The following is a 19,844-nucleotide window of genomic DNA, read 5'->3' on the forward strand; positions in this document are numbered from 1 at the left end:
AGAATGGTTATCACAGGGGGTTTCCTAAACCCTTCTCACATGCTTAGAACAGCAAGTAACCCAGGCTTACACATATAGGAAAAAGATAATGAGTATTAAACTGTGTTTGTTTCATAATGAAAGGAAGAATAGGGCTGGGGAGATGGCTCCGCAGTTAAGAGCACTGGCTGCTTTTCCAGAGGATCCTGATTTGATTCCCAGCACCCACAATTGTGACTCACAACCGTCTGTAACTCCAGTTCCAGGAGATCTGACGCCCTCTTCTGGCATTCTTGTGTACTGCATGCACATGATGCACAGACACACGTGCAGGCAAAACACCCATATACATAAGATAAAAAAGAAGGCAAGAATAATGTCCTCTCAGCAAGCTTTTGTGGAGCCACTCCCACTGTGCTAGGGAAACAAAACCAGTAAAACCATTTCCAAAGACAAACAAGTATTGAACCATGCAGGCTACCATCCTTGCTAGCACCAGCAACCCAGCACACAAGCCTCTGTTCCTTTCCAGCTCATTCTCCATTCCGCAACCAGCATGACTTTTCTAAAAGATCTCACTCATTTATCTGAATTCACATTCTTTGACTTCCCACTGACCCAAAACAATGTGCAAAAGGTTTGTATGGCAAAGGCCGCCATCTGCCCCTCTTGCCTTTCCCTGTAGTCTCACTCTGGTGTGTACTGTTCCTGAAAGAGACCTGGGTCTTCCTGTCACATTCTTGAGATCATGAACCGTATCTGTGTGTGTGTGTGTGTGTGTGTGTGTGTGTGTGTGTGTGTGTGTGTGTCTGTCTGTCTGTCTGTCTCTGTCTGGGGGGGAGGGGATGCCACAGCTAGGAAAGGGTTTGCAAACCCCAAAGCCACCTGAGACGGAAAGTTAACTCAGAGCAAACAAGGCATTAACGGCGAGTGTGTGTGTGTGTGTGTGTGTGTGTGTGTGTGTGTGTGTGTGTGTGTGCAGCGCCACCTACAGGATGCATTTGGCATGTGCACCCTCCTCCTTTAGTCTAACCGTTACTTTTTTGTTTGTTTGTTTTGTTTTGTTTTGTTTTGTTTTGTTTTGTTTTGTTTTGTTTTGTTTTTAGTCGGGGTTTCTCTGTATAGCTCTGGCTGTTCTGGAACTCACTTTGTAGACCAGGCTGGCCTCGAACTGAACTCAGAAATCCCCCTGCCTCTGCCTCCCAAGTGCTGGGATTAAAGGCATGCGCCACCACGCCTGGCACCACTTCCTTCTACGACACCCCCAAAACCAGGCGGTTTGTCTCCGTCGTGAACTACAACAGACCTGCTGTGTTTCCTCAATTACGGAACACATCAACTTTGTTTTGTTTGATTTATCTCTTCCACTAAATTAAGAGCCAAGAGAACAGTTTTCACTAGAGAGAAGAGAAAGGAAGAGAGAGACAGTGCTCTCAATGTTGAATCCAGTGATTATTACACATACTGGTACACAGTCAAGGCTTAGCAAATATACACTTTATGAATTAAAGATAAGATTTTGATGGGTCCTGGAAGGAGGAGTCACCTGGGTTCTACGATGAAGAATGAACTGTGTCAGGCCCTAGGCTCTGGCTCTCATAACGCAAGACCTAGTCTTCTCTGGTTTCCGCTGACAGTGGCTAACACAGACACAGAAGACCAACAGGAGGTAGGATGAGATCCGTTTCTTTCTCTGAAAGAGAGGGAGTTTTAAAGCTTTGAGTCTGGGAAGTGAATTATCATTTCAGACGAGGTGCATCTGTATTTCGAAAGACCTCCGTTCAAGGTAAGACAGGAGGCAAAAGAGAAAACTACCTAGGGAGAGATGACTTTATCTTAGAAAACTCCCTGGTTCTGCCTTACATAAGCACTTACCGGGGAAGCGTTACTGTCTGTCTCCCTCTTCATCAAAATACCAGCAGCGAGGAAATCATAATGGGCAGAATCGAATCTTTTTAAAGTTAGATATATGTGTGCTCTCGCTGTCATCGCAGATACCACTTATCAAAGCAAAGCAGGAAACAAATAGGCCGCTGAGGGACGCGCATCTCTGCTAAGGTGCAGCTCGTGGTAACCCAGTAGGGAAGCCATTGCCAGCACCGAGCAGCTTCTCAGTACCACCACACACATCCTAGCGGGAGTCCCCGCTGCTTCCGGTCTCCAGTCCCACTCTGTACCTGTTTCACAATAAGAAAAAGAATCGAATTGAGAATATTCTTTTTTTTTAGATGTAATTTTAATATTTATTTTTTGAGATTAAATCATTATTACAACATTTTAATAATAACTTTCTTCCTTTTAACCCCTCACATGCATCCTCTTGATGTCTCTTTTTTTTTTTTTTTTAGTTTTTTTTTTATTAGGTATTTTCCTCGTTTACATTTTCAATGCTATCCCAAAGGTCCCTCATACCCACCCCACCCCCCAATCCCCTACCCACCCACTCCCCCTTTTTGGCCCTGGCATTCCCCTGTACTGGGGCATATAAAGTTTGTAAGTCCAATGGGCCTCTCTTTGCAGTGATGGCCAACTAGGCCATCTTTTGATACATATGCAGCTAAAGACAAGAGCTCCCGGGTACTGGTTAGTTCATATTGTTGTTGAGAATATTCTTATGATGGATTTTTTTTTAAGTTTACAAAATAGTGGGACTCACTATGACGTTTCCATATGGGCACGTGACATCATCCTTCCTTGCCCCGCCCCCACCCCCCACACTGCTGCTTCCTGTCCCCCTATCATCACTTTACTTGCCTGTGCGGAACGCCAGAGGAGGACACTGAGCGCCCTCTTCAGCCACTTTTCTGTGAAACAGGGTCTCTCATTGAACCTGAAGTTAGGCTGGTCGCCAGCAAGCACAGTAATCCTCCTGCCTCTGCCCTCCACCGTGCTGGGATTACCGATGCACGGGGCCACACTCAGAATTTTACATGGGTGCTGGAGATTCTAGCTCTGGACCTCGTACCTGCACATGCTCTGGAGCTGATTAAAACACTCTAATAGAAATATCCCACGCTTTCTTTACCCTTTCATTTCTTGAGGAACTTCTAGAGCAGTGGTTCTCTGCCTTCCTGATGCTTCAGCCCTTTAATACAAATTCCTAACGCTGTGGTGACCCCCTACCATACAATTATTTCGTTGCTACTTCATAACTATATCCTTGCTAGTTATCCATTGTAATGCAAATATTTGATATGTAGGATATTTGATACTCGGCCACAAAGGGGGTCGGGACCCACAGGTAGAGAACCAGTGACCTAGTCTGATAAACGCACACCCTCTCTTTAGTGGTAGAAAACTAGGGAGGAAAAATACAAGAAGACTCCATTATCATTCTCAGCTTCCACGTCTCATTCAAAGCCTTCAAAACTACACTGGTTGACCGCATCGAAGAATAGGCCTCAAGCTGGAATGAAAGAAGCTTCAGGAGTCTGTGAGATCGATGGCCATCTACATGGTGTGTGATGGCTCATCTTGTCAATGTCACACTGATCTGAAATCAATGAGACTTGCTGGGGTTACAAAGGATTAAGTGAGGAGATAAAACCCTAACCCAAAAGGGTGACCTCCAAGCCAGTAGGTAGTCCAGATCTAAAGAGGTCTGAGGGAGAATTAATGCTGCTTTTTGTTTGTTTGTCTGACTTTACTTCTTGACGATGACGATGATGATGATGATGATGATGATGATGGTGGTGATGATGATGATGATGACGATGATGATGACGATGGTGATAATGACGATGATGATGATGATGATGATGATGATGCATCTTTCACAGGTATCAGAGTTCAGCTTCTTTAGCCTTTCAATTGGGACTGCTGAGGTATATTTATGGGCTAAGCAGCAACTAAGTTCTTAGCCTCTGCAGCCAATGTTGGATTATTATTGTTGTTGTTGGGGAAGACAGAGTGTCATTGAATAAAGAATATGTCAGTCAGGATCAAATATTGAGCAATAATCATTCCATGTTTTAAAGTTTTAAAGTACAGAAAGCTTAACGCAAGAAATCATGGTAACTGCAAGATCTGTGGGAATAAAAGTCAGAAATAATTGGTTTTGGTTTTTTGTTTTTTTAAAAAGCCCTCAGCCTTCAGCACAAAGTTGTATAACTTACAAGACACTCCCAGAAAGTTGCTTCAGGCTCCCCATCTGTATCTGCCCTCAATTCTTCTGAGAAAAAACAATTCCTCCCATGTCAAACTTCCAGTCTCCTCCCGAGCAGAGAGCAGAGCGAAGAGACTTCTAACAGCTTCTAACAAAAGGAAAACAATTCTAGGAAACCTGACTTCTGGGCCCTGCTAAAGAGACCACCCAGGGATGGAGCTAGTTCCAACATGACAACAGGCAATCAAGCACAAAGGACAAAATCCTGGTCCCTGTCTATTCCCCGGTTTAAAAAGCGCGTGTAATGGAAAATACCCTCCCCGTGGGTGTTTTTCTTCACATCTCCAACGATGACCTTTGACAGCCACCTCCCCGAGGGAGCTGACATCACCGTATCTTTGGCAAATCTGTTGAAAATGTCCTCAGCTTTCTTTGCAGTCAAGATAAACATTCATAGATGATAGCACCACCACCCCCCCAAAAAAACACCGTTTAAATAAAATGTTGGCTGTAAATTCAAAACTGGAATGGAGTGTTTGTGGAAAGCGATTCCATTCTGGATCATTTTCATTAGTGAAGAGGTTCCTCTGAAATCACAAAATTCAAAACCATGAATATCAAATATCCTTTGATGTCTTCGGTTCTCGTGATTGAAAAATTCTGTGCCTTTTCTGCTGCGTTAAATTTTTTTAAAAATGGGGAGTAAAGTGGTTGGATGAATGGCGGCATGAAATGTCTTTTAACTCAGCACGCGCCCACAGACACTCAGAAACGCGTTTAAGTTCGTCAGTTTATGAGACCCTGAGATACTGGCTAACTTGAAATTAACCTCTTAGATCTTGCAAGATAGAAGCACACGTGCCGGGTCAGCTTTTAAAACATAGTGTCTCCTACCTGGGATGTTTTTAAAAGCAAAACATGAAAAGAAAATACCATAGGAATGAGGACGTCTTGCTGTGGCGTAGCTTTGGAACAAAGAGCAGACACACAGATGATCTGGACACTAGGATAGACCAGCCATCATCAGACAAGCTGGTAGAATTGGAATACTGAAGGTAAATACATCATTTAATCTGAAAAGAGTCCTCTAGTTCATATGCATACGCACGCATGCACGCACACGGTCGGGGGGGGGGGGGTGTCACTCTACCCTTTTATTTTCCCCAAACAAGCGGTTTAGCAGGCGAGTAACTGGAACTGGGTGGACCTCCTGCAGTCTGTGACCTGTTTATGACGCCACTCCTATTTTTTCTGAATGAGAATGCTCTCTGCAAGCCACAGCCAACTGACTGTCTACGACTGCATCGTTCCATTCTGGCTGCTTTTCTGATGCTGGTGCCTGCTTTTGGGCTTTGGGGGAACGAGTCAAATAAGATGCATTCCGATTTCACAGAGCGGAAGAGAAAGGCCTGAATTGCTATCCACCTAGAATCCTGCTCTTCTGGGAAGAGTAAGCTTCTACATCTGGAAAAGGTAGGGGTGGAGAATGCCGTTCAGTTACTAGAGCACCCGGCTAGAGTACACCAAGGCCTGGGTTCGATGCACAGGAAAGCTTAACTCTGGCCTAACAGTGCAATCCTATAATCTTAGCACTCAAGCGGTAAAAGGGGGGAGGGGGGAACCTGAAAATGCTCCTCCTCTCTCTACAACATGGTTGACGTAAGCTCCTCCATATTCTGCTGAATCGTGTACCTCTGGTGGTCAAACGATCCAGGAATGCTGGATATCTGATTCAACCCAAACCAACCAGCACATCGTCTCTGTGGTCTTCCTTGCCGACAGTGAAAAACCTCTAGTCTTCCCTGAGACAAAAAGTTGCCAAATAACGTCTTGAGCTATTGATAGCCATGTTTCCCAATGCAGTCAGGAACGGTGAGAAGAAAATAGTCTCAGAGATAAGGAAACATTGACTGGGGAGAGAAAGAAGTGTGTTCTTAGGAAACTTTGGTGTCTATCTGTTTGTTCTAAGGCTTTTAACTCTAGAGCATGTGTGTTCTAAGGCAGTGACTGGGGGTCAAGCATGGAAGTCCTTATGTCTAAGCTAGGACTTGCCTTGTCTTAACTGGTAGGGAAACCATCTTAGTTAGGGTCTTACTGCTATGAACAGACACCATGACCAAGGCAAGTCTTATAAGGACAACATTTAATTGGGGCTGGCTTACAGGTTCAGAGGTTCAGTCCTTTCTCATCAAGGCAGGAAGCATGGCAGCATCCAAGCAGGCATGGTGCTGGAGAAGAAGCTGAGAGTTCTACATCTTCATCTGCAGGCCCCTAGAAGACTAGCTTCCATGCAGTTAGGAATAAGGTATTAAAGCCCACACCTACTCCAACAAGGCCATACCTACTAATAGTGCCACTCCCTGGACTAAGCATATTCAAACTATCACAGAAGCAATACTTCTTCAGAAGAGAGGGTCTATCACAGCATTCTATTCCTGTGGTTTGACCCTGGGAGAAACAGGGTATCTCAGTCCATTTTGCAGCTAACTCTGTCAACACCTATATTTCCAACTTGGTTATCAGCAGAGCTCATGTTAACACTTTTTGCCCCGCTGTGGATTTGGTCTTCCAACCCCATGGTTTTATCAGCTCATTGTGAAGTCCACACCCACTGATGCTGTTGGTAAACTATAGAAGTGGGTTATGTAGCCAACAGTATTGCAAAAGAGCAGGAGTCTTGTGCCAACCTTATTATCACTTTTGCCAATATTTTTAGATTTATTTATTTTATGTATGTGAGTACACTGTACACTGTTGCTCTCTTCAGACACACGCACAAGAAGAGTGCGTGGGATCCCATTATAGATGGTTGTGAGCTACCAAGTGGTTGCAGGGAATTGAACTCAGAACCTCTGGAAGAACAGTCTGAGCTCTTAACCACTGAGCCATCTCTCCAGCCCTAGCCAATCTTTAATAAGAAAAATAATGTTTTTCTCAAGCAACACTGCTTGCAAACACACCTTCAGCTTCCTTCCCGCCCACCAAACATCCTCTTTCTTATAACTAGAAAACCACCTCTGCGTAGAAAATCTGGGATAAAAAGAAACAAGACCAATGACTCACGGCAGTGAACATTTACAGGTAAAACTGTTTGGGCAAAGGGTTACACCATGGGACACACAGTGACAGCGTGCAGCTTCCACGGTGAGATGGTTTTTGTTTGGTTTTCTTTTTTTTCTCTCTCTTTCCTTCTTTCTCTCTCTCTCTTTTTTTATTTGTTTATTTGTTTGTTTGTTTGTTTGTTTGTTTGTCTTCCTTTGGTGGAAAGGTTGCAAGGGCAGAGGACAGATGTGGAGAAATGGGGAGATGAGTGGGATTGAGTTACTTGATGTGAAATTCACAAAGAATCAGTAAACGTTTAAGAGAGAGAGAGAGAGAGAGAGAGAGAGAGAGAGAGAGAGAGAGGAAGGAAAGAGGGAAAGAAAGAGCTTCTTTTCCATGTAGAATACAGTACTGGGGATATGGCTCAGTGGACAAAAGCCCTGCTATGCATGTGAGGGCCAGAGTTTGGCTCACCTTGAGTCAGCACTGTAGCCTAGAATCCCAGTACTCCTAGGGCAAGGTCAGAGATGGCAACACAAGTCCCCCAGAAGCCTGCAGACCAGCCAGCCTGTCTCAAAGAAAAGTGGAAGGTGAGCCCAGATACCCAGTGCTGCCTCTCGACCTCCTCCTTTATAAACAGAGTCTTAGACCTACATAATACCTTCATTGGCCTCTATGTCCATTAACATGTGAATGGATGAAGAAAACGTCATGAGGCCGGAGATGAATTTGGGCTTGAAATCAACACTGCGTGAAATGTTTGTGAATAACCTTTTACTCCCATTGTCTAGTCAGTCAGTGTTCTATTGCTGTGAACAGACACCATGACCAAGGCAGCTCTCATAAGGACAACATTTCATTGGGGCTGGCTTACAGGTTCAGAGGTTCAGTCCATTACCATCATGGCAGGAAGCATGGCAGCACGAAGGCAGACAGGGTGCAGGAGGAGCTGAGAGTTCCACATCTGGATCGGCAGGCAGCAGGAAGAGGGTGAGACACCGGGCTTGGCTTGAGTTTTTGAATTCTCAAAGCCCACCCTCAGTGACCCACTTCCTCTAACAAGGTCACATCCCCAATAATGCCACTTCCTACGAGTCTATGGGGGCCATTTTTAGCCAGACCACCATACCCGTCCTATCTCTAACAGTATTATTAGCCACAAGGCAACACTGAGCCATCTATACCATCATTCAAACCTAAATGAGAAGAAGCATGGAATAAACTTTATAAATTATGGTGCTTTTCCTGTAATTGAGTTGATATTTCTCCAGTTTCCCACACACATCCTGAGCTGTATATCCTCAGTGCCTTGGGGATAATTTCAGGCTGGAAACACACCAGAGCACCACACCCAGGCCTGGCTGTAGCAGCTTCTGCCTCCTGGCCAGTCCCCTCTGCCCTCTCCCTGCGGGAGCCTTATTCTGGGTGAGGTGTCCCTTGGCTCAACTTCTTGACTTTTTTCCAGGGCTACAAAGAAACATCCCCATCTCCTGTCGGCAGCCAGCCTTCCCACCTCAGTTTTTGGGCACATCTTTTTTTAATTATCACCCCCTAGGAATGTGTCCAGCTGGAAGGGGGAGATTCATAAGATTCCAGAGGTAAACAGAATGCTCTATGTGGCAGAGCAGAACTTGGAAGGTTCTAGAAGGCTCTGCCCAAGTGTTACAAGATACAATTTGCAAAACACAAGAAAATCAAGAAGAAGGAAGACCGACGTGTAGATACTTCATTCCTCCTTTGAATAGGGGGAAAAAAAACATGGAAGGAGTTACATAGACAAAGTTTGGAGCTAAGACGAAAGAATGGACCATCCAGAGACTACCCCACCCAGGGATCCATCCCATAATCAGCCACCAAACCCAGACAGTATTGCATATGCCAGCAAGATTTTGCTGAAAGCATCCTGATATAGCGGTCTCGTGTGAGGCTATGCCAGTTCCTGGCAAATACAGAAGTGGATGCTCACAGTTATCTATAGGATGGAACACAGGGCCCCCAGTGGAGGAGCTAGAGAAAGCACCCAAGGAGCTGAAGGGCTCTGCAACCCTATAGGAGGAACAATAGTATGAACTAACCAGTATCCCCAGAGCTTGCGTCTCTAGCTGCATATGTAGCAGAAGATGGCCTAGCCGGCCATCATTGGGAAGAGACGGGTAGGGTATAGGAAACTTTTGGGATAGCATTTGAAATGTAAATAAAGAAAATATCTAATTAAAAAAAAGTACAGACCTGGTGAAGGAGAAGCCTCATACCAGCTTCATTGTAGTGAGGAGATCTCTGGGGCCTGTTGAGCTGCATACAAGCGATGCAGAGAGCTCCAGGATTGCAGGTTTCATGAGTACTCATTGTTATGATCTTGAATGTCTCCCGGCTTCAGAAGGACCACACCAGGCCAAACAGTTCCACATGAGGTTTACTAGGAGAGAGAGGGGCAAGGTAACGGTGGAAAAAGAAGGGAGGGAAAGAGAGAGTGAGAGATGGGGAGGGGGGCTTTCTTTATATATGGGTGATGACGAAATCACAGTTAAAGATGGGAGGGGAGCCAAGTGGATTCTGGGAATATGGTGGCTGTTGCCTTGGCAACAGGTGTTCAGGTCTTACCTATGTGATGTCATGGGTTTCAGAGGTCCTGATACCAACACTCACATGGTGACAATTTCAATAACACAGTCCCTTTTGAGTCATCTCTGCTCCTATAAGTAAGCCATCCCCCACATTCTTATAAGTAACCTCAATAAAAGCTCTTTGGTTCACTAAGTTGAACTTCAGCGAAATCACTACTTTGGTCTGTCATAGGTTTCTTTTCTGAGGTGAGTAGTGTGTGTGTGTGTGTGTGTGTGTGTGTGTGTGTGTGTGTGTGAGAGAGAGAGAGAGAGAGAGAGAGAGAGAGAGAGAGAGAGAGAGAGAGAGAGAGAACCATTGAGGCCAGAGGAGGGTGTTAGATCCTCTAGACCGGGAGTTACAGATGACTGTGAACTTCCATGTAGATGCCAGGTCCTCCACAAGAGTCACAAGTGCTCTTAACCACTGAGCCAGCTCCTCAGCCTCCAGGAAATGGGCTTGTAGAATAGAAACTCTCTCATGGTGACTACCTTTACTGGAATGATCACAGTATGTTCCCTGCTAAGAATGGGGCCATCTGCCCTTCTGATGATCAAAGAAGAGTCATGTAGATCCTCATTTCAAACTTGCTACCAGGGTAGCTGGTGACATGGGAAGGCCTGAAGGTCAAATTAACTGTCTGTGATCATGGTTACATTCTTAGGCTCAATTTCTCCCCGAATCAGAGTTCTGTGGGTCCTGGGAACTTTTGGAGAGTCTGATTTGTGTCTTTTGCCCTCCCACAAATCCCTGAGCAACAAACACTGCTGCTCTTCACCCAGTGGGACAGGGCTGCCTTTCTTTATGCTGCTGGGCCTTCTGTCAGCTTCCGGGGGAGCACTTCCACATGCATCACTTATGTTAGAGAGGACCACCACCGAGGGCTCACAGTCTAGGCTCTTGCTGGCAGCATGTTGCTTTTGTCAAAAAAAAAAAAACCTAATATTCCAACAGGAAATGAAATCTCTGAGAACATGTAGCTTTTCCTTCAGTCCTCTAGTCTGTCCACAGTTTGGAAGATATCTTTCAGAAACCAATTGCTTCATCTCATTCTCTGACCTCCTTTTCTCTGGCCATCCTGCTTGAAGTCGGAGTTAGAAAATGATTGTAAACCTCCATGTGGTTGCTGGAAACTGAACCTGGGTCCTCTGCAAAAGCAACAAGTGCTCCCAACCACAGAGTCATCTCCTCAGCCCCCTTACATCTACTTTGCTGCTTGCTTTATGATGTGTTTTGATTGTGTAGGTGTTCCCATGAGGTTTCCTATAACTGCAAAACTTTGCTGTGTAACAGACATTTCCTGGAGGAGTATCACTCACACACACACACACACACACACACACATATGTGTATATATAAGCAAAACATTAACACATAAAATTAATAAATCTACCCAAAAAATCCCATTTCCCTTTGACAGTTAGCAAGGATAGAGGCATAACAATATCTGAAGCCTACCTGCCAGACCATCCCACTTAAACATTTTAACCAGGCATCGGTGGCCTTTGCTTTAATCGGGGATTTCTTCGAAGGTCACAGAAGAGTGTTCTATCGGTACCATTATCACACCACAACCTGTCACTCTTCTTTAAAGGAGAGGTTCCCCTCTGTAGCTGAAAGCCATTGGTCCTCCTAAAAGTACAGAGCAAGTGCCCAACACTTCCCTTCGATGCCCAGCTTGAGAGTCACTTTTCCAATCAGACACAGCCTGTGATGGTTTGTATATGCTCGGCCCAGGGAGTGGCACTATTAGAAGGTGTGGCCCTTTTGGAGTAGGTGCAGCCTTGTTGGAGTAGGCGTGGCACTGAGGGTGTGGGCTTTAAGACCCGCATCCTAGCTGCCTGGAAGTCAGTCTTCCACTAGCAACCTTTAGATGAAGACAGCAAGTCCCAGCAGGGCAGTGGTGGCACACGCCTTTAATCCCAGCACTTGGGGGGGGGGGGGGCAGGGGCCGGCAAATTTCTGAGTTCAAGGCCAGCCTGGTATACAGAGTGAGTTCCAGGACAGCCAGGGCTACACAGAGAAACCCTGTCTTGAAAAACCAAAAAACAAAAACAAAAAAAAAAAAACCAATCCCAATTAAATGATAACTTGTCTTGGTCATGGTGTCTGTTAACAGCGGCAAAACCCTAAGTAAGACACAGTTACCCTTTCAAGCTCAAATAGTTCCCTCTCTGGCCAGTAAGTGCCCTCCAGTTAAGTATGCACCTGAGCATTTCCCTGACTCTCTTGCTCAACAGCCCAACTGTTCACTCAGCCTTCCTCCTGTTCCCAGCTAGAGTCAGCCCTTTCTCTGGAGAGCCTCACAGAATCTGCATGTCCTCTATTTCTCAAATAAAAAATATAATTAAGTGCCCCCCAAAGCAATCAATGCTAGCTAACGCCTTTAACAGAGTATAGCAAAATAATTTTCTAGTTCGTTAATTAAAGTCTTGGTTGGATTTCTCTATTATCAAGAATAAATGTTTGAGCTAGTATGTTTTATCTTCATTGAAATCGTGGCTCCCGGAGGAATCAAGAAATGATGGATGAATAAACCCAGGGCGCCAAAACTTGCTGCTCACGGGAGAGAGCCCGGCTTGGTTCAGAACTTCACGGGCAGTGAGGAGAGTCTTAGCTTACCTAACAGTCTTTCCCAGAGGACACATAAATGAATTTTAATTTGTTAACTTACTAATTGCTCTCTGCCCTTGCCAGTATCAAATCAAGACAGATGGACTTCATCAGCATTTCTAAATCCAAACAGGAGTTTGTGCTAAGCCTATTCTATTGCCACCATATATGGCTGCTGTAAAAAGAAAGTAAGGGCTCAGTAGACAGAGGTAATTGCAGCCAAGCCTGACAACCTGAGTTCGATCCCCAGCACTCCTGGTGGAAGAAGAAAACCAGCCCCCACTGTTGTCCTCTGATCTCCACACACTCCCTTGGCACATGTACGTACGCACATGAGTGTATGCACATATGTTATAAATAAAGACATAAATGGTAAATGTTAAAAATTAAAAATAAAAAGAACTTAAAAGGAAGCAAGTCACATGAACCAGAAATTCCCACTCTGCTTCAAAATAAGGCTTTCATAAAGCCCAAGAAATTTCCTAGAAGACAGTCTTCCATATTCCTCTGAAATATCCACTTTGGGTGGGGCAGGGTAGCTGGGAGGAGAGAATGGAGGGGAGTCTGTGGTCAGCATGTAAAATGATGATGATGATGATGATAGCAACAATAATAATATCTACATAGTACCTCAGAGTGAGTCCACTTTGGCATTTAGAAAGTTATTATTGCCTAGTGTGATGGCACACATTCACCCACAGCACTCAGGTGGCAGAGGCAAGCAGATCTCTGTGAGTTCAAAGTCAACCTGGTCTACTTAGTGAGTTCCAGTATAGCTAGAACTACACAGAGAAATCCTGTCTCACAACAGAAATAAATAAATAAAAGAAAAGGAGAAAGGGAGGAAAAAAAGAAGGAAGGGAGAGAGGGAGGAGGGGGTAAAGGGAGGAGAACGGGGGCGGGGAGGGAGGGGGGAAGGGAGGGGGAGGGGGGGAGGGGGGAGGGAAAGAGGAAGGAAGTTACAATTAGGAAAGAAGTTACGATCCTGGAGGTGGTCAGGAAGTACTTCAATGTTGACAACAGCTCATCTGAAGGTCTGAATCCAAAACATACAGACTGAGCCCTAGAGTGAGTTACCAAGTTCCTGTACACTTGGGCTGTTAAGACATCAGGTTCGTCAGGGAAAAGACGCTTGCCTCTCAAACCAATCCCCAGAACCCACCTAACAAGTCAGGAGCAAGACTTGGCATGATGGTGCATGCTTGCAATCCCAGGACACCCAAGGCGGAGACAAGTTCAAGGCCAGCTTGGTATACATAGTGAGCTCTAGGACAGCCAGGGCTACACAGAGAGACCCAGCTTCAAAATATAATCAATCAATCAATAAGTCAGAGGCAGTGGTGCACACCCGTAACACCAGCACGCTCACTGCATACCAGTCCCTTTTGGTGCAGAAGTTTCGAGATTCTTGGACTGGGCAGCTAAAGGACTTCCTGACTCTCCAGCCTTCAGATGGCTGCTGGGAGCCTACCCAGCTTTTGATCCTGTCTTGTGTTAATACACACACATTAGTCGGAGGACCCAGACTAATAAAACTCTCAAGAATCCAAGTTGCAAACGCACACGCTACAAGGAGAAACGTTGAAGATGTGTCTGGTGAATGCTGTCTCTGGATCCACACTGAGCCTGGGCCACAGAGACTACAGAACACCGGAAGGCACCAGGCTTCACTCCTCCAGTAGAGGAGGGCTTTGAGAACTGAAGGAAGTGTCTGGAGCAAATGAGGACAGAATGGGTAACAGGAAAAGTTTAGAAACAGTTCCCTTTGTTAGAAGGTTATTGCAACATGTCAAATGGGGTGGAGAGAGGATGGCAAAGGTTCACGGTGGAGTCAAAGTTAGTCAAATGGTTTGGAAAGAGTAGATTACTTTAATGGTAAAGGTCTTGAAAACTGTTGTAAATATAAGGGTGAAGTAGAATGGTTTGAGAAGTCTGCTCCCGGGCTGGGGAGGTAGCTCAGCTCGTAGGGTGCTGGCCTAGCATGCACCAAGCCCTGGGTTTGATCCTCAGAACTGCATAAGCTCAGGTTGGGTACGATGGTACAAGCCTATAGTTGGAACATATGTAGTGGAGGCAGGAGGATCAGAAGTTCAAGGTCAACTCTAGCTACAGAGTGCAAAGCCAGCCTGGGCTACATGAGACCCCCATCTCAAAGCAAACATTTAATCCATGTTCTGCTGCCTATCAATACAGAGAGGCTGTGTAAGACAGACGCCGTTCCACCTGCGGCATTTCAAGTTCCATCCCAGATCTGCCACATCCTATAGTTTAAACATCAGTTACTTAAAACTTGTGTGCCTCTTGGGGTTAAATAAGCTGGAAAAATAAAAAAAGAGAGCACCGGATCAATAGTGCAGCTATTTTTCATATTGTTAGCATTAGAAGGGGCATCACTATTATTGAACCATTTGGAGACACCTGAGATTCCAAGCTGACAGTGCTCAGAGAAGACCGAGGCAGAGACTGACAGTGACATACATGGTTGGCTGAGTGTAGTAACAGAAAAGAGGAGAGCCAAAGGTCCGGTGTCATTTGAGGGAAAATCTGAGATCAGAGCTCTGGGCTAAAGCATGAATAGAATAATAATAGTCATGAAGGACTCTGCAGAGACACAATGAGCCATTCATCCCAGGCCTGTGATGGCTGCATGACTCACAGGCTGTATACACGTCTGTCCGGGCACGGGGAGTCACCACCTCTCCACTCAGATCTTCCCTGCACTTACATGTGCCCAAAGCCTAAGGTTTAGGATTGTTTCGTGTTTATAATGCTCACACAGCAGATTGGTTACCATCATTCATGATGACACATGAAGTCAATCTTTTCTGATCTCTTCAGGCAAGTGAACTGCGATCCTAAGTGACCTTCACGGGTCAGATTTTAGCTGGCGAAAGTTAAGTCTTAAGCTGCTGATAGGGAGCAAGTCAAATGGTTTAGGATCGCATCAAACACACACACACACACACACACACACACACACACACTCCTGAATCTCCTTTCTCTGTCCCCATCAGAGTTCCTCGGTCTCAGCAATGTTTCTGACGTTTGGACTGAACAATTCTTTGTTGTGGGAGGCAGTGGCTGTACCTTAGAACACTTATTTAGAATATCCTCTCCACTCCCTAGATGCAAACAAGATGGTTCCCAACCCAGCCGTAACTAACAACCAAAAACATCAACAGACACTGCCTCACCTCTTCTGTGGGGCCAAATTTCTCCTAGAATCAGAACTATTATGTTAGCATTTTGTCGTCTCAGCTCCGCCCCACAGTTACCTGGCAACAGCCAGGTATGCCTGACTCACTGTAAAGGGGGCTGCTTGTCCCTCCTCTCTCTCTCTTGTTCTTGCCTCTTGCTCCCTCTCTCTCCACGTGCTCATGGCCAGTCTCTACTACTCTACTTGTCTCCTCTCTTCTCTCTCTCTCTCTCTCTCTCTCTCTCTCTCTCTCTCTCTCTCTCTCTCTCTCTCTCTCTTTCTCTCTCTCTCTCTCTCTCCCTCTCTCTCTCTCTCTCTTCTATTCTCTCTTCTCCCTCTCTCTCTTCTCTCTTCTCTTCTCTCTCTTCCTTTCTCTACCTCTCCTACCCTCTTAATTCCCTGCCCGGATAAACCTATTCTATACTATACCTTCATGTGGCTGGTCCCTCAGGGGGAAGGGATGCCTCAGCATAGGCCCACAGAGGCACCCCCTTCCCCCACACCTGACTACACCTCCACCAAAACATATTCCTTCCTCTTTTTATCTTTTTATAAACACATTAATTATTACAACTGTTTTATTGTTACATTATCCTTTGAGTTTTATTTTGCTTTTGTTTTGTTTTTTTTTTTTCTTTGTCTTGTTTTTTAGAATTATTTATTTTATGTGCATGAGCAAGCCACTATGTGGGTGCTGGGAACTGAGCCCAAGAGCAACAAATGATCTCAAGTGCTGAGTCATCTTTCCAACTCCCTTGAGGTTTGGGGGATTCTTTCTAAAGATTTATTTTATCTTTCATATGTATGTGTGTCTGTATAAGTGACTGCCGTGGGTGGACAGGTGCCTGAGGAGGCCAGACGAGGGCATCAGACCCCCTGGAGCCGGACTTACTGGCTTGTATGAGGTGCTGAATGTGGGTGGCAGGAACCATGCTTGGTCCCTCTGAAAGAGCAGCAAGCGGTTTTAACTGCTAAGGCAACTCCCCAGCCATTGTTTGGGTTTAGTTATTTGCTTGTAGTGAAAGTTTCAATTTTGCAACCAAGAATGAAAGAAGAAGAAGAACATAATTCTGAAGCAGGATCTGCCGCTATATTCATTTTTATGAACTACGCCTAATGGTCATTTGCATTCTGGGGTGAAAGCATGTGCTATGGGGTCTTTCTTTACTTAATATATTTTATTATGCAGAAAAATGAAATTCAAATAAGAAACCACATTCCTTGAAAAAGAGAAAAATGATGGAGACCATGACATCTGACATTCATTCTATGTATGCATGTGTGTGCCTGTATGTGTGTGTGCTGCATGTGTATGTGTGTCCACATGTGTTTTGGGGCTTGCGTGTGCATGCATGCATATGTGTGCACATGCATATGTGCACAGGAGTGCATGTGTGTTCCAGTGTGTGTGTACATGTGTGTACTGCATGTGGTTGGGTGTTTGTACATGTGTATAAATGTTCAAATGTCCAGAGGACAGCCCCCAGTCACTTGTCTGTCAGGAGTCACACTTGTTTTTTACACAGGGTCTCTCCCTGGCCTAAAGCTCAGCCTGGTTTTTGCTATCTCCACGTCCCTAGTACTGAGATTACAAGCATCCATCATGAGATTCCCAGAAGATACCAGTTTCATGGGGATGCGTTGCTTCTAGAGGTCAAGCTCAGGTCATCATGCTTGCAAGGCAAGCACTTGACTAAGCCACTTCCCTATCGCCTGATACTCACTTCTGATGGTAACAGTCAGCTTAGTGTTCAAATAGCATAGAGCGACAAAAAAGAATAGAGCAATTCCCAGTTCCGACTGTAAATACAGACAGTGATAAACAGGTTCTAGCCAGGTTTGTTTAAATCAAGGGCTAGAGGCAAGCAATACTGGTCAAGACCCGGTCCAGGCCACCATCAGCTCAGATGCAGTCTGCCCTGGGAGGTGATCTGATAAGCTCTCAAACTGCGTTAAATCTCGGGGCTGGAGAGATGGCTCAGAGATTACAAGTACTGGCTGCTCTTCCAGAGGTCCCTGGTTCAATTCCCAGCACCCATGTGGCAGTTTATGTTTGTCTGATCCTCCAGTTGCAGGGGACCTCATACAACCAAAAAGTCATGCAAGCAAAACATCAATGCACATGAAAAATAAAATAAAATAAAATAAAATAAAATAAAATAAAATAAAATAAAATAAAGAAGTCATCAAAAGGAATCTTTTTTTTAAACTGTGTTAAATCTCTTTCAGGAAAGCAAACCCCTCCTCTGAGGGGCACCAGGCTCGTAGCTCTTCCCTTTTCCCAGCATGAGACTTCTGGGGAAATTCCAGTTTCTTGAAGACCATTGATTCAACAGTCTGATAGCCAAAGGGGGGACCCCAAGGGCTTCTTTAGCTTGCCTTCATTGCTGCCAGGACAGGCACAAAAGGAGAGTTGCTGTCTACACACCAACCCGTGACCTACTCAAACAGTGAGGAGAAAAATGGAGACAGAAATAGAAACTGCTTCCTCCTGGCACCCCAGCCCAGCTGATGATGTCTTAGTCATTGTCATGTGCGGCTACAGACTAACATCTGAAGACAGAGTCGGAGGAGGTTGTGAAATAAATTATAATATAGTCGGTTGGTTTTTTTCTTTAATCTGCTTTAAATTTTGCACTAAGCAAACCTTAAACAAACAAACAAAAATCTCGAAAGTAGGAAGAGAGGTCACTTTTATTCAAGGAGACAGAGCAGTTAGTTACCAAAAAAAATACCAGCTTTGCTAGGCGTGCATTTTAATTTGCCCTGCATTGCGTTGTTATCACGAACAATCACGAAGCAAATTGTAGGCAGATGCCTCTGGCTGTCCGAAAAGCGTATCAAATGAAAGACAAAGTTTCCTTGGTTCTTAGCAAATGTCATGAGGTTTTTGGGCAACGCTGAAATGCTCAAATGCAATTGAGAATGATAATCAGGTCTGCCAGTAGGGGGCGCGCAAACCAAATTTAGAAAGCGCTTCGAAATGGGCGTTTACGGAAGGAACGGATTAGGGAGCACAGCAAACTAAAGAGCAAAGTCAAATCTTCAGGGTAAAGCTTCTGCCATCTGTGCGAGAGCACAGATCTCAGAAGCTTAGGAGGTGGAAGGGACAGCTGTAGGTAGAATGCAAGACAATCCATCTAACGCCCGTTATTATTTACCCCTTTATTTCTACACCCTATTTTTATTTTGTTCATTTGGTTGGTTTTGCTCTTTACATAATGCTGGGTGTCTGTCTCAAATGCCAGCTAATAAGCACGTTCGTCAGCTAATAAGCACGTTCCTCATTTCTCCCATACATCTGATCTGAGTTTCATGATTCCTAGAACTCTTTAGCCTCTGTCCCCTGACCCTCAGGTTGTAATAACTAATTAACTCATATGCAACTTTACTGTTTTTTTTTTTTTCAAAACAAGGTCTCACGTATTGTGGGATAGCTTCCAAGAGTGACCCCGAATTTCTAATCCTCCTGCCTTCACCTCCAAAGTGTTCCAAGAGTTTGGATTACCTGCTTCACCACAACGCTTGGTGGCGTGGTGCTGGGGATGGAACCCAGGGCTTTTCGCATGCTCAGCAAGCACTCTTTGAGCTACTACACCTGACGCTCTGGCTCTTGCAGAACTTAAAAGACATCCTTTGCTAACCAAATCACTTAAGTTTTACTGGAAGTGAAGCATAATGTTGCACTCTACTAATCAAGTATAGATTGCTTTCCCTTGAGTTAGGCAAAATTCAATCTTGTTTAAAAAAAAAAAAAAAGACAAGAGTCCTTCCTCTGCCTACAATTTACAAATCCATCTATTTTCAACAGAGTCCTTCAAAATTCTGCACCAGCTTTTCTCCCAATAAACAACAGGTCCTCGTCTCCTAAAATAGTTTCGGGCATGAGGGCTGAGTCTGCTTTTGCAGACACTTTTTGCATAGCTGAAAAATCATTTTTGAAGAACCGATGCTCTTTGAAATGTGGCAATAGTTACTCGCCTATTGTCTAGGCACAGAGAAAAGCCCTTTGGAATTGTCTAGGCACAGAGAAAAGCCCTTTGGAATGGCTTGGAAAGCACCCACACACACACACACACCCCAAAAAAACGGTAGGTTCAGATAGTATGTTGGAGTATCCTGACTGGGTAACTTTACAAGAATCCTCCTAACTTGGTGATGATCTTCCTTTATAGAGTGGAATTGCAGTAACTACCTTTCTGGTTGGGGGGGTGGAAAGATGTGTCTACATCTTATAGACACATGCCTGGTAAGTTGTTGTTATTCGTCATGAATGGAAACTAGCTTTTATGCTTAGCATGGACTGAG

Source organism: Mus musculus, chromosome 10, assembly GCF_000001635.26.
Source record: "Mus musculus strain C57BL/6J chromosome 10, GRCm38.p6 C57BL/6J".
Taxonomy (NCBI): Eukaryota; Metazoa; Chordata; class Mammalia; order Rodentia; family Muridae; genus Mus; species Mus musculus.